Source organism: Lolium rigidum, chromosome 1 (assembly GCF_022539505.1).
Source record: "Lolium rigidum isolate FL_2022 chromosome 1, APGP_CSIRO_Lrig_0.1, whole genome shotgun sequence".
NCBI lineage: Eukaryota > Viridiplantae > Streptophyta > Magnoliopsida > Poales > Poaceae > Lolium > Lolium rigidum.
The window spans coordinates 360,558,280-360,571,718 of NC_061508.1; the positions used below are offsets into that span (position 1 = coordinate 360,558,280).

Sequence of the window (13,439 nt, forward strand, 5' to 3'; positions counted from 1 at the left end):
ACTCCTTGTTTTCTCCGGTTTCAAACCAACAAATTGGTGATCGACATTTTCTTTCGTACAATGCTTCGTACGGTGCCATCTGTATGCTACTCTGATAACTATTGTTATATGAGAATTCTGCTAAAGGTAAATGGTCTTCCCATGAACCTCCAAAGTTCAGAGCACAGGCTCTAAGCATATCTTCAAGTATCTGATTGGTTCTTTTCTTGATCAAGAACTGGATGGATTGTGCTTGTTCTTGCTTTGACTTTCCTGATAACGCCTCCTATCTTCCTCCATTGCTCTCATATACTGTTGAAAGTCTGGGTGCATCATTGGGTGTGGTGGTGGTGGTGCATTCTCCGCTCTAGCTGCTGCATCAGCCTCCTCTTTTTCTCTCTCCTCCCGCTCTCGTCGATCCTCTTCAGTTTCAACTAACGCCATGTCCCCCTAGTCCTGTAACAAAGAGCGATTACTCATAATTACACCATGCAAATGTTTTCTGAGCTCAACTCATTGCCCAGAACTAGTCACACAATGAAATCAAGAAGCAAATCCAAAACAAACATTTATTATGCATATACTTTGTATATTACATAACATACACACTTATATTACATGTGGTACATATAAACCACTTATTTGGCTCAAAGCCCAAGCCAACGGGAATTTAAAATACGTTCTATTACAATACCACCTAGATTACTTTATTCTTCCTTGGAGCTCTACTCCTCGTCATCATAGCTCGCCTCCGCGTACATCCCTGGGGTCCATCCGCATACGCGGTTTGTCTTCCGGACCCCGTCCGGAATGAAAGTCCTTCCGGTAGGTATGTAGTCCGAATCGGACGAAGTGCCGAGACAGAGATCTGTCATGCCAAAGTAGCTGGATAAAGACTCATATGTATCCCCAGTGGGATACAGCTCACCTTCTTCTGCCATCCATGGAGGATTCCTATTCACTTGACCCCTCATCTTCTTCTTCTTCTTTTTCTTTGTTCCAGAACTCTCACCTACGACGTACTGGGATGTTTTGGGTAACCCCATCTCCAAATCTAAAGAAATGGAGTTGGTGTCTTTCTCTTCCTGCCCAAAGCTTTGGTTAACATTCTGGTTAACCGCGCCTCCTTCATCCCCTGACTCACAAGTGATGGGTTCTCCTTCATCCCCATATGGTTCCCCGAAACGCCAACCAGTCGAATTCTCGATTGGTGACTCCGAGCAGTTTAGGTTCCTGGAATCATCTCCCCCATATCCAGATTCATATGATGTCGACACATGTGGATAATGTGGAACAAAGTTGGGTGTAAGTGGATCTTTATGGGACAATTGGTCACTCAAATCTACATAGCTATCTAGGCTAAAGAAAGGTGTAGTATGTTGTGGTTGTGCTCTCAGATCACGCATCCGAGTTTGGACTTTATCAGGGTCCGTGAACTCAGCTAGCATGTGGTCAATCTCACCCCTCATTTTCATGTGTAAAAGGTACATCGTGGTCAATAAAGACTTAAAGCTATCCATGTGTTGTGCTGCAGCTTCAGGACTTCTGTGTGCTAACACCAGATGATTTAGAGTGGGATCCTCATCTTCCTCGGCATGAGGTATATGAGAAAACTCTGAACATAGCAGTTCTACTGACTTGTGCTGCCTTATCTCAAGTATTGCCTTGAATAGGCCCATGTGGTAGGCTGTGGTGATAGTTTTGGCTTCTCCGTATGGCATTATACGACTCATCAGCAGTTTTGTCGGTAGTTGGACCGATACTCTGCACTTGGCTAGGATTTCCCCATCATAGTAGGTATAGTTGATAACAGGTATCCGTGGATCACAATGAAGTTCCTTCAGCATCCCACACAGGAGAGTTGTTATTGGTCCATCATAATCACCAAGCCAACCCTCAACCTTCCTCAAAGTCCTTTTAGGAAAAGTGTTCGCCATTATGGCTGTATACAAAAGCAGAATATTAGTAGTGATAATGCATCATAATAGCTATAATAAAGAATTATCGCACTAAAATATATGGTTTTGCTATTCTCATGTGAATAATCACCATATTTCTAGAGAATCCTTTACTATTTCTACTAGAGTCCTACAGGTTTCTTCCCTATACTAGGTTTTCCAACCTAAGGTCGCAACATTTGCTCTGATACCAGCTGTGGTGACCCAGCGTACCACTGCATGGTGTAGTACACAAGTCGTTGACATAACGCAAGTGAAACACCGTTCCACTCATATTACATCTCTCAGAGTGGTACAACAGAAACATATGCGAGTCCAAGGTATGTCTATAGAAGTACACACGAAGCTGTTTACATAAGATCCACACAGACCTCCTACTTTACAGTGAGGTAAAACTTCAAATAAACTCCAGAAGAACAACTCGTAGTCTAACTTGTTGCTAACTCAAGCTTAAGAGCTAACTGGCTTGCTATAGAAATCTAGCTACTTAGGTGCTAGGATTAGGGAAAGGTTCCCTTCTATTACTAGTCTAGGTTTCCATTATAGCTGATGCAGAAGTTGACTCCATTGACTGCTTTGATTGGATTCTTCATCTTGTTGCAGTTGACTCCTTTGTCTTCGAGTTCCACGGTAGTTTCTCCTTCGGTGCATTGATCTAAGAAGGGGGTTCAAATGGGATAGAATGAGTACGAGCGTACTCAGCAAGTTCATATTAGGAAATAGGTGTATCATGCACTAGCTACAGCCATAGACCGGAAAGTCATAGGCCAATGCAAGTTTTTGTAAACATTTCTTCAAAAGGTTTATTTTATTCTCGAAAACTATGCCCGTCGGTCTTCACAGAGTTGACTAGAACTTCGTGGAGTTCCTTTCCTGCCGCGTTCGCGGTTCCTTCCCGAACGGGGAGTGACGAGTCACAATTCTTGATACCCTCTGCGAGAGGTGCGTTACTTTACCCCACAAGAGATCTTAACTTTGTTGCCGGCCGAGAGTATGTCCCCGTCCACACTTCCTTGGGTGTGAGGCCCGAGTATAAGATCCAAGCCAATCACCGCCTTCTCCGCGACCACCGCAAACCCACCCTTTTGTCCAACCGTACACCCCGGTAGACTTCTCCCGATAATACGGCTTTACTCACGGTGTACTCCGGACAATCCATCATAGATCGTAGAGCTTATCATCACTAATGGATGGGGATTTAAAAGGCTATCCCAGCAGTGCCTCCAACACCCCGCCAGCTCTACCAATCCGTTGGCGTGCAGAAGGGAAAAGATACAGCTGACTTCCCCAGAGCCATTATAGATCTGATGGATAACGCGATATGTACCGCGCTAGAATCACTGGACGGCATTGGTACTTAGTCCTAGATGAGTAGTACCCATGCAATGGAACCTCCACCATATCAACACATACCATGATTCCATTGCCCACCACATAGTCATATATACCCTATATAAAAGATAATCAGTTTACCCGTCCCAGATTAGTTTGGGTACTGTAGATGGCCAATTTTTCATGTTTTTAGTACATCCGTTGAGCGACACGTAGCCTCATATTTATCTCTTGGTAAGTTTGACCCGTCTTTTCTTTTTCTTCTCCTCTTTATTTGGGTGAGATGGGTTACCGGCAACCGGTTGGTCTTTTATTTCCTTCCTACTCTCCCGGTGATCACGATAGAAATTAACGGGGTGGTTTCTTCTGAGCACTTCTACCGTATCTCTTATCAGGAAATATCTAATTGTAGGCCCCACCTCCACCTCCACCGCTTTGACGGTTTGACCAAACAATCCACGAGGGCCCCAAGATTCGGGTCGGCCGAGTTCTTGCCGCACTAAACGCGCACGCCTCTCATGCTCCACCGCTCAGCGCCCTGTTGCCGCTGTGGATCCCGGGATCCCTTCCGCCGGCGCACGAGGTGGCGCGGCTCACCGCCCACATATTGCCGGCGCATCGAGCTGATGGAGCGAGTGCCTCCGCCCAGAGGACCGCCATGGCCGGAGCGTCGACCCGGAGGCTCTCAGATGGAGCTGCTGGCACCTATGAAATCCGAGGAGAGTGCAAGCGGCGGACTCCCCTGACTCCTCCCTCCATGCCCCATTTTCGGCCTACCTCTCCCCATCGCCGGCGGTCAAGGTGGCCCGAGGTGAGAGGAAGGAGTTTCTGCCTCCAGGTGGGTTGCTCCCTCAGCTGTCTTGCCATCTATCAAGGTTATCCTCTCTGTGATGACGCGAAGGAGGAACATGGGCTCTACTCTTCTTCCGAGGCGGCTGCCGGGGCGGCCGCTTTGACGACGTCCCCGTCGTCGTACAGGATCATTATCTTTTTTAGCACCATCCGTGTTTTCCTTGCATGATCTCTTTCGTCCTTTAATTGTATTTCCCTTACTCCTTTTTCAGGTCTTTCTATGACTGCGTTACCGGAGGCCGGCGAGATAGGCCACCTTCTGCATCGCCTCCTTTGGTCCCGCATCGGTGTTGTGTTGCTCCGAATATTACTTCTGCATCGGCTTCTGTCGGTGGTGGATCCGAGAATGGCGTGGATCTTTTCATGGATGATTTTGCGGAGCTGCCGTCGTCATCGGGATACCTCTGGAGCGGAGGAGCTCTCTAGAGCCAAGGGGCGGGAGGTGGGAGAAGATGGAGCCGAGGGGCGGGAGAACATGGTGTCCATGCCGCTGGGCCGCCGGGGGAGTCGACATGGATGATGGGAGGTGGAAGTGCGGATGGGGGAATTTGGGGAGAAGAAGACACGGATGGCATCGAGGCAGGATGTGTGCCGCTGCTCAAATCGGCTGCCTCCAGGTATTTTTCTAGATGCCTTTCCTTTCCTATGCCCACAAATCATGCACAAATCATGGATTGGCTTGACCGTGGGCCTCCAACCTTCATCCTCTAGCTCCTACATCTCTGGTGGAACCGGAGCTCGCGGGCGGCGGAACCCCTGCGTATAGAGACGGTCCAACTGAGCCATTCACCCCTCACAGCCCCAGGACAAGGCGACACCCTTCCTGCTTTGCTACTTCGCGACCTCTCTCAAATTTTATTCATCATAAATATATCCTCTTTTGTAGAGCAACCATGTCCAGATGTAAATGAGCACCACTAGCTAATCCTGATTTTATATGTAGATGAATTTGCGTTGGAAATGTCAGTACTTAACGGTGTTGCCATACTAGCCTTGCAAACATCAGTTTCCGCTGTCGCCCAGGCCGTTTCCCCTGTATCCGCTATCCTTAATCCCTGTTGTTTCTTTTCTTTTGTTGCTTCTTAGTATTGTCTTTTTTGAACAGCATGAATTGGTCACCAGAGAGGAGCAGACTATTATGTGGTTAACGGGGGCGTGCGGATTTGTAGGTCCAATGAGAGTAAGGAGGGCATGCGCGACCCATTTGGCAGCCAGGCCGACTAGCAGGAACCGCCGTCCACGAGAATGGTGAGGTGGTTGTCCGTGATGCTGTGCTGCTGCGAGTTAGCTGAACGGTTCAGTTTATTTTGCTGGTGAGGAACCCATCTGACTGATCTACCTATGAAATTTGCAGATACTGATTTTGGAACATGTGTCTGTGGATGATCCAACAATTCAGGCTGATTTGATATCTTGCAATGCTATTGTTGATCAGGGATATCCAGGTTCTTCTACAAATGCTAATTTGGTTTTGAATCATCTGTCCTCAACTCCTAATGCACTATGAAGATCTTTGCATGAACTGATCATATCTGTCCTCAGCTCCTAATGCACTATGAAATGCTACTTAGGTTAGCTAAATAATTACTCCCCTTCAGTAGTTTTGGAAAACAGAATGATTTTCGATAGAAGTAAACAGGTTGGTTGTTGGACATACAACTGAAGACCACGCTAATATTTATGCAGATATTTCCTGTTTCACAGATTTCTGTTCACTTTATTTTAGGTTGTGTTTATATGAAAGGAAACTCAGTTCTGTTTAATGTGGATGTGAGATGTTCTTAGCTATAGTGTAATATAAAAAGTAGCTCAGCTACGTTACATCAACTGTTTATTTGGTGAACATGTTTACCGATAACCACTAAAATTTTCTTCCATATGTATCTATACTTTTATCATATTTTCTATTTGCACAATGATTTTTTGGGTTGTTAGTGCAAATGAGGTCAACTATCTTTTGCTTGCTGCAAACCTTTCCTACGGGAATCTTAGCTGAGGAATCATTTAGTTGACAGTGTTGTGAATCTGTTTAGTTGATAGCCTAAGGTACTACTTGGCCAGAGAAGAAAAATTCCCATCTTATTGAATGACTCCCCAGCTATATGAATCATTTTTGCCAGTACGTAGACTATTTTGTAAAATTCAAGTAGTCAGTTATCTCAAGATTAATATTCTATTGCTTCCTGCATTTTTTTTCTTAGGGTAGATAGATATATTCTTTGCATAGAATCTCCAATTTACGTTCATATGGATCAAAGCAATAATACTTTTGCCAAAAAAATATAATACTTACATTTTGGAAAAAGTTGTTTGTTACTTCGATTTCTCACAGGATTCCTTCACAAAACATATCTAGCAATTCTGGTCACCCAAGGATGTCAGCTCCATGTCTGGAAAAAAGAGAAGGCAAAAACACCTACTACTACACCAACCAAGAAGCATATCAGGTAAGAGGCTCTTCCCACGCAAATAATGGTTTCACCACTTCCAAGTAAACACCAGATTTAGATAAAAATTAACCAGCTCCAATGCAATTGCCAAAATTAATGTTAATTTGCCCTCTTTTTTTCTTTTAACAGCAGGAGCCAAGATCCGCCCACAGAGATGGAGAAACTTAGCTTAAGAATCTAAGACAAAATGGGAGTGGAGCTGCTGAAACAAAGATTGAGCACACTGTTGCAAATCAGATACCTGCACACTGGTGCCAACCAGTTATGTATATATCACGGACCTGCTTAGCCAGCAAGTACTTTTGACGTATTGTAATACTAGATAGGAGCTGCTGAAACAAAGATTGAGCACACTGTTGCCAATCAGATATCTGCACACTGGTGCCAACCAGTTATGTATATATCACGGACCTGCTTATCGTTCTAGCCAGCAAGTATTTCTGACGTATTGTAATACTAGATACGACTTAAACATCTATGCCTAATTATCTCAGTTGTACTGTCCTATTCACGCAGAGTGCTCCGTAGCAAAATGAACCACCACTTCAAAATGCAGCAAGCAAGAACCTTACGCATGACCCAGAACTGAACACCTCCCGGCCAACTATATATATAACCATCTTACCCGTGCTCCCCTACTTCTATGCAGTTTTGCGTGCTAAAATTTAGCAGCATTTTGCTTCTCAGCTACTGTGCTTATCAAGGCCGCACGCTGTAATGATACCAACGAATATATTGAGCAAACTTACTCGATCAGGACCAACATACCTCCACGTACATAGATATGAAAAAGGCAATCATTAGGTTTAGACAACGTATGTATGCTGGCAGTACGGCTATTGGTTCAGAAACTCAGACTGATCGTAGTCTCGACATGATAAATAATCTGTCCTACCACATGCCCCAAGTTCAGATGCACAACTCTGCGCACTATCAAAAGCACACTCCAAAATAGTTGCGATTAACATTCATCCCCAAAAAAATAGCACCACGGGCGCGGCGTGCCGCCGCGCATATGCTTCCTAGTATTCATAATTGTAAAATAATACTTTGCTTTTCAATGCATGAGTGATAAGTATAGTACTTTGCATATAGTTTAATACAAATAATCAAATGACATGAGCAAGCGATGAACTTGCCTTTCTTGACTGCAAGATTATGCAGGCAAAAGCTTCGATACGTGATACCTCCAAATGCTGAAATATCATCATCGTCCGGTAAGGACAATGTTTAAAGAACTGGCAAAGATGCTATAATGCATAATATGAGATGCAATCGTCCCGAGCGTAACCTAATCTCGATGATTTATGATGTATGAGTTGTAAAGATTTCTTTAGGGTTGGTTGCACTTTTAGAATGGTTCTCAAACAAGGTTCTTATTAGGGTTTGGTTATATTAGCATCATAACCAAGTGATATAAGACATAATAACAATCATACACATAAAGAATAGTGATGGAATAGTATGTAAAGAACAGTTGTCAATTTTAAGTGCTACAAATCATGGTTGATGATTACTTATGCTATACTTCAAAAGAATAACTTTTGAAGAACATGTTAATTAAGAAATAATGAGTATTTCAAAGAAGGATTAGGCTTCTAAGGTTTGATTGACATTTGTACTTCAAAAGAATAACTTTTGAAGAACAGGTTAAAATAAGAATATGAACTACTATACATAGGAGCTATGCTTTCTAGGGTTTACTATTGGGTTCATTTAGTTCTTTAATAGGAACTAGTTGGTTCTTAAATAGAATTGGTCTATATGTAACAATTATTAGCAGGTTTATTACTATGGTTGATTATGGTTAGCATATCAAAGAATGATGGTCTAGGTGTTGCTATGAGCTAGGGTTTACTATAACTTCACAATTGCTTTACTAAGTAATCTCTAATGGTTTCTAAGCTAAGTGGCTTATCATTTCCTAAGTAGGGTTTAGTTGAATAGGAGCATGTGATGTGATTTGCTAGACAAAGTTGATACTAGGGTTTATCATTATGGTTCTACTAGGGTTTAATGATTGAGGTTGATCTTAATGGTATGGTATATAGGAGTGGTGATCAATGGTACTAATTCAATTAACAAGTTAGGGTTTCTACCTAGGTGACATTAGTGGATCATATAGGTTTTAATTAAGAATGGGACATGAAATGATAATCTCATGTGACTTGGTTTTATGCTAGTGGATCATAAGCATGCATTCGTTGGTTTCTTACTAGGGTTTTATAGGTATAGGTGAAGTGGATATGATCACATGGGCTAAACCCCTAGGGTTTTAGAGTTGGTTCTAAGGTGGAATGATCACATGAAATAATGGGATCAATGTCTTACTTAAATTAAAGCTAGGGTTTCTAAATTATGGTACAACTCCTAAAATGATAATTGATAATATAGTTGTGGTTACTAACTACTTTGAATTAAAATTAGTGATGGTTTGACCTTGATTAACTTCCACAAGAATTAATAATTAGGGTAACTCCTAATTAGGTTTAATTCAGAGATAAGGGTTTAACAATTAAAATAAGTACTAATTAGGGTTTAATTGGAAATCAGGGTTTCCTAATTATTATTAGGTTTTAAAATAATAATAACTTGTTAACTAAGAATGCTTAAGGACATAAGTTTTGATTTACCAAAATAATATTGGCTTATAATATTTTCTTGAGGTTTTACTATTTAAAGAAAATGGTGAATGGTAATTTGCAATTTAGGGTTTATGAATTACCACTAATAATTAAGTAAATGTAAGTATGATAAATAAAATTGATCTTAACATTTTACTTAGTTACTGAATAGTTAAAATTTAATTTTGAAACTTCACTAATTATTGAATTAAAATTGTATTGTAAATAAATGAAATGGCATAATTAATAAGGTTAAAAATAAATGGATTTTTATTTTGTCACACATTTTTGTTTTATATTTTATTTGAATAGATTTTATTTTTGTGAGCATTTTGATATATTATTCATAATTTTCTGAGTTGAAATGGATTTTATACAATTTTGCAAAGTTTCAGTATTTTTCTGGAATTTGTAATAAGTAGAAAATACTAAATGTACCGGGCTAAACCTAGCTACTGCTACTGACTGGTGGGGTCTTGTCCAGATCCTTCCTGCAGTCTTCTGATGTCTGGCACTGATACTATCTTATATTCTATGATTTCTTCCAACACTCTAAGCTTATAGGCTTACTATCCAAAAATTCTTGGATTAAGACATCTTATTGTGTTAATGGACTTTCCTAATGGTTGTGGTGACATCTTCCTATTTGGGTACTCAAAGCTTGGTTCCACCAGCTGCGGTAATCCAGCTGCGGTGTAATATGGCACTACGATTTACCAGCTGCGATACTCAAACCTTAATTTTAAAAGATTTATTTAAGGTAGGGTATTGTTTTCCCTTACTACCATAACGAAAGTAATGGTACTTGGTAAGGTATTACGATAGGCATGGTCATGGTTGTTTAGTCCTATGAATAGATTAGACTCATTTAGTCCATCCAATCATGACTTCTAGTTTTAAGCTAGTTATCTTCCTTTTGGGTTCTTTAGGTTCCATGAAAGGAATCTTTCTAATAATCATTAGTTTTGGTATAGTCAAACCCTTCGATCTTTTGTTTTCTTAGGCTTTGATTGTCCTCCGATATCTTCTTCATCCAACCTCATTTTCTAATACTTACTTAAGTTCTCTTGGTTTTGAGTAATTACAATTACCCACTTAAGTTAAGGTCTAACCTTTACTTCCTCGAGATATGAACCTTGGCTTCTGGTCTGACAACCTCCTGAGAGTACTTTTATATGGGTACTTCCCAACAACCTTATAAAAATAAGATCGGACTTCCTCTCAGTTCAGACCTTTTTCTTGGTCCATCATACTCCAAATCATATTTTAATACTTCTCCTTCAACCTTCCTCTCCCCCTTGGAGTTTACTAATGATCTTCAAACTTCCTTTCTTCTAATCATTAAACTCCAAGGTTAGAAGATTAGTCTTGGTCTAACTTGTAGTTTGTACTTTTCTAGAGTCTCACGAAGAACTCTTTGTGGTGTATCCACTCATTTGTGGGTATCCATTATGAATCCTCCAATTAAAAAATTACCAGCTACGAGATACCAGCTGTGAAATACTAGCTGTGGAATCCCCCTTTTTTTAGGTAAAGAAATGTTCAGGCTGTGGCTATCTGGTACCAGCTGCAGACTACCTAGTACCAGATGTAGCTTATTGGATACTAGCTGTGGCTATGTTGTGGTTGTCAATATCTACCTACCAGACTGTGGCTACTTACATAGCTTTAGTTAAGATATACCTCACTTTACATTCTTTCTCTTCATGGTTATCCTATATCATCTAGCGGTCCGATGATACCGAGTGCGACTTCACTTGTCTATTTTCCTTCTTCTAGGGTTTGTTTTGCAAGATAACCACTTGTTGACACTATGAAAATAGTATTGTAAGTGACTTCGCTTGCATTCCCTTCTTCCATAATGAATACGGCTCCACTTCTACTACTCCATATTCACTATTTTTCTCGCTTTTATGGTACTTCCATGTTGAAATACTCCTTGATTAAGGATAAAAGTGAGTTTTGATTGGTCTTTCCATCAGTTTGTTGTGGTTACTTATTAAGATTCTACAAGTAAAGTTGAAGTTAACCTAGTTTTCTTTGGAAGTACTAACAGAATAGTATACCATATATATGTGCTATTGAGGACTACTTCCTATAATACAATTAGTTCTAACATGTCTACTCTAAACACATGATTGTTTAGAATATACCACCTATAACTCTAGGATTTCTCTATGTGATATGCTCTAAATAAGCCTTCTTTAAATTAAGGACTATGGTTCTAACATTCTTGACACAGTTTCCAGGATTTTAAGGCCTAAGCTTTCGAGCTATTCCCTAAATCCTACTCCTTATCATCCTTTTGTTATCGTACTTATGATGTTCTACTCCCTCACATCATGATTCTCAAGTGAATCATATATGATTACCAACTTTATCATGAAAAGTAGACTTAAATACTCCTATCACTCTTCCTTACCTCTTATGATTGACTCATCATAGACATATACTACATTATATAACTTATCTCCCTTACTTAACATCAGTCATTTGACATTTTAAATGACTCTTACCTAACCATAATATGTCTTGGTATACATCTTCCAATAGGATATCTTCCTTGTGGTTTTATCCTCTCTTTGGACTACCATGTGTTGTATACCAACTGTGGTCTACTACCACCAATTATCTTAAGCTCCAATGGTGTTCTAATTATTTGGAATGAAGCAAGATAACTAACTAACTTTACTTACGGAAGATAGATAAGAAAGATTGACTCAAGTGTGTCAGGATTATTCTCAAGTGAATACCCATCTCAAGTCAAAAGAATAGTTGGTTTAACTAAGATACTTCCTATAGACACTACCAAACCTATAGGTCTCCTTTAAAGGGTTTTAATCCTAGGGTCAAAGCATTTGCAGCTGGTATCAGAGCTGCGGTTGTTGTTGTTTCACCAAGGATCACTGTCAGTGTAGAAGCTACTAAGATAGAAATCATCCAGATACAGATCTTGTGCACAGAAGCTAGAAATCATGCAAAGATGCACACACTAGCAAGATCTCATGCACAGATAGCACCAGTAGATGTATTGCAAGGTTTAGCAGCTAACCAAGACAACACAGAAAATCCTAAGCATGCAACCATCAGGAAACCCTAGATTTCTTCACAAGCAAGCATATTGGCATTCATATTTATTATGATCCCCAAATATGCAAGCAAAGATGAATAGCCAACAAGATCCAACCAACCATGTGAGCAACCAGTCAGTAGCAAGGCTACTGAGGTCACAGCACACTTAGAACCATCCCAAGGTCAAGCCAAATACAAAGCATCACTATCCAGAAATGGATTCAGACTCTAATTGCTTGTAAAAGAATCATGAACAGCAACTTCAGATACAAGCAAGTAATTTAATCATCACTGCATAAGCAGTTCATCACAATTTAAGTAATACAAGCATGAATTTATCACAGATCCATGCTAAGCATTGACAGTAGCATACTATTAAGCAACACAGTTTAATCCATAGCCACTGGAGCAAGTACAGTAGCTTAAGTAAGCAACAACATAGTGATGTTTGAGCATCAACATCACAAGATAATGGAATCATTTAGTCACAATATTAACCAGTAAGCTATCACTGATAATTGAATTGATCAAATGGATCAATTATAGCAAGCCAAGTTACACAGAGAGGTTAGCCAACAAGCAAGGAATGATCCAATGGATCATTGGCTTGCATAGGAAGCACATAAGCATTTCCCAAGCACCACTGGCACTCACAATAAGTGTCACTGATGAACCACAACACACCTAGACAAGTAAGTGTAACATGCCAGTAAGCACAGGTTCTTCGTAGACCAGCTCGTAACTTCCTTCTGGTGCTCCATCGTTGATGGCCTCCACTTCCGGATCACAGTCTAGCAAGGGTACCTCTGTACTCACTTTCTTTCGACACCCTTGCTAGACTGTGATCCGGAAGTGGAGGCCATCAACGATGGAGCACCAGAAGGAAGTTACGAGCTGGTCTACGAAGAACCTGAATTTTCCTTTTTCATTTCTGTTTATTATTGATCAATTCTTGTATCAAGAATACTGTAAAGACAATGTATTCTGTGTTGATTATCAATAAAGCTCAAGTTTTTGTTTATGAGCTTTTGCTTTATGTAATGTTTATATTCTGAATTAAATATTGTATTTAATATTCAATTGTGAAATTCAAAGTTATTTGAATTCATAAGTTGTTTTTGTATTGAGAATTCATATTTATATTGTTCAATGCTTATTGTTAAATGTATTAA

General features: G+C 40.3%; 1 long non-coding RNA gene across 3 annotated transcripts; it reads left to right on the forward strand.

Moving 5' to 3' along the window:
- The first annotated feature begins 4,663 nt into the window (after positions 1–4,663).
- LOC124702955 lies at positions 4,664–6,853 on the forward strand. Of its 3 annotated transcripts, none has more exons than XR_007002845.1 (4): positions 4,664–4,738; positions 5,227–5,369; positions 5,476–6,568; positions 6,701–6,853. It is a non-coding gene; the product is annotated as an uncharacterized LOC124702955 (long non-coding RNA). The 3 variants fall into 3 exon arrangements; XR_007002843.1 differs by having other exon boundaries at positions 4,674–4,738; positions 4,833–5,369; XR_007002844.1 differs by lacking the exon at positions 4,664–4,738 and having other exon boundaries at positions 4,748–5,374.
- The last annotated feature ends 6,586 nt before the right edge of the window (positions 6,854–13,439 follow it).